Below are 2,688 nucleotides of genomic sequence, written 5' to 3'. Positions count from 1 at the left end.
CAAAAAACACAATAATTATATTTGTCTTTATTTCCCAATGTAAAATTGCTATTAGTTACTTGAAAATATTGCACAATTTAAAAGCTCACCCTATTTTGTCTTTGTTGTGACGAAGTGTGATAGAAATTTCTCTTTATAGGCCATGGATCTTTATATGGAAGATGAGATGGTTGCGTTACCTGTGGGAAAACTTTCTGCATCTGTTATAACGCTGATCTGTTATGCATGATATCTTCAGTTTGTATAACGACTTAAGCGCTGCCAATCTCAGCGCCTCCGCAACCTCGCCTTCGTCATTCTCGATTTTAAATTTTGATTGTTGAGGAACTACAACCATATCTGGTAAGACATAAACAGTAGATTAAACTCTATCCAAGACACATGACATTTTACAGCAGAATGGGGATAGTGAAAAATAAAACCGAGTTTTCGTACGAGAAGCACGCACAAATAGACAAATTTATCAGAAAATACGAGTATTGTTTGTTTGTTGCGGAAAGAAATTCTTCATCTTCTAGAATGCGTTCGAAAATCATTCTTGTGGAGTAGAGTAGTTTTGAATCGACCAATCAGGGCAAAAAGAGCAAAGATTCCTTTGTCCTGATTGGTCAATTTAACGCTACTTTACTCTACGGGAAGAATTTCCGAATGCACCCTTGTATGGCTGATCAGGTTTCTATTCAAAATTTGCCTATACGCCAGTTGGAAATATGAAGCTTATCGAACATAAACTTGAGGATTTATTCAAACGGGAAACCCGATCAAACTTTTTTTTCTCAATTGCCTGCTGAATAAATAAGAAGCGATAGCCAATCGCGAACAGTGGTCGATCATGATTAGCTGTTGCCAACTACATCAAGCAAATTATTGATGATGACAGATGGGTCTCTTTTTCCAGCTCCGTAAAGTTAGCCGGACCATTTTAATTTTTTAATAATTAAAATTATCTAATCGTTTGGTGGTCGTTTGGTGATGATTGGTAGCCTAATTAAGACGTTTGGTGGTCTATCGTTTTTTTTTAATTAAATAATTAAAATATTGGTGTAAAGTTAGCCGGACATTTTTAATTTTTAGTCTAATCGATTAAATCAGGGCTTATTCGATGCAGAATCGTTAGGTGGTCACAAATCCTTTATTTACAACGTTTGGTGGTCCATAATTTATCTAAAAAGTAAAAAAAAACATGTGCGGTTAGGTAGTGGGGATGGCTAACTGAAAGCTGTAAAGTTAGCCGAACAAATATATTATTTACCAACCAATTTTGTTCAAATTGGTCTTAATTGAAAGACAATCGTTTGGTGGTGATTGGTAGTCTAATTACAACGTTTGGTAATTAATTATTAGGCTACTACGATTATAAAACCATGTGCGCTGATCCTGCGTCTGCGCGTGCCTTCGTCGTGTAATGGCTCTAAAAACCAGCGCGTTGATGCGACGCGCGATATCCAATGAGAGCTTTATTTTTTCCGAAAATCACAATGTACGACGTCCGATTGGATACATCGGACATCAGGCGTAATGTGAATTTTCCATTAACGAGTTAAACTTCGGTTAAAGTAAGTTGTGGAACTGGGCCTAAGACTGTTAAAAGATAATGTAATGTCAAACAAGGATTGACAATCATGCTATTTCTTTATCCCGCTAATATGATAAACTAAATATCGATAGTAACAAAGCAACACAAATCTCACAAAGTCTAAGGGTGCCATTACATGGAGCGCGGAAACGCGGAAACGTGGAAGAGAATAGTAACCAGATTCCCGCGTTCCGTTCCGTCTGTTTTGATTGCCTTGTATTACATGGAGCAGATTTTGAGCGGAAAAGCGGAACGGAAAATTATAAAATATTAATTTTTAACGATATTTATTGATTAAAATGCTTATATTCAATAGATAAGCTAAAAAGATAAGCATATTAATGAAAATTACAATTAATTAAGTGAAAACAATGTTAAAAAATGAATAAAAATATTTATTTGTTACCATATCGTTCCGCTTTTCCGCGCAAATTGTGCTTCATGTAATATAAGGAAAAAACATTCGCGGAACGAGCGCGTCAAATATTAAGTGGATACAGTATATTCCATCAAATTTTGGAGACGAGTGAAGGAGAACGTTTTTATATATTTCGATTATTTTATTATTTTAAAAGTAACAGTATAATAATGGATCCAAATATCATATTGATGATTATTATGAAGTATCTCATATAAGCACGGGATGAACCGATGAGATATGCAGAGATAACTATGAAAAAGGTTATCTCAATGTATATTTTATATTGGCGTTACAAGAAACTGCAAAGCAGAAAGAACTGTAAAATATGGATACGGCCTATTTTTACTGAGACAAGAAGACTTCTTCAAGGTGACAGCGACAATCTACTTGTGGAGATGCAATTGGGAGATCCTGAAAAATATTTCAACTATCTCAGAATGTCTCCAAAAATAACAAGCTACTATGTTTATTAAGTACTAAAAAGCATTCAAATACTTACAGGACCATCCATTTATAAAGTTTTTATATTTTCTATACACTTTTGTTGAGTTTTGTTGAGACGGTAACGGATTCCGCGGATTCCGCTCAAATGTGCGGAAAGAAACGACTCAATTCGCGGAAACGCGGAATAGTTACTTTTCTAGTTACAATTCTCTTCCGCGTTTCCGCGCTCCATGTAATGGCACCCTAA

Source organism: Formica exsecta, unplaced genomic scaffold, assembly GCF_003651465.1.
Source record: "Formica exsecta isolate Colony F162 unplaced genomic scaffold, ASM365146v1 scaffold116, whole genome shotgun sequence".
Lineage (NCBI taxonomy): Eukaryota > Metazoa > Arthropoda > Insecta > Hymenoptera > Formicidae > Formica > Formica exsecta.
The sequence above is the reverse complement of the archived record's forward strand: the minus strand, read 5'-3'. Positions refer to the sequence as shown.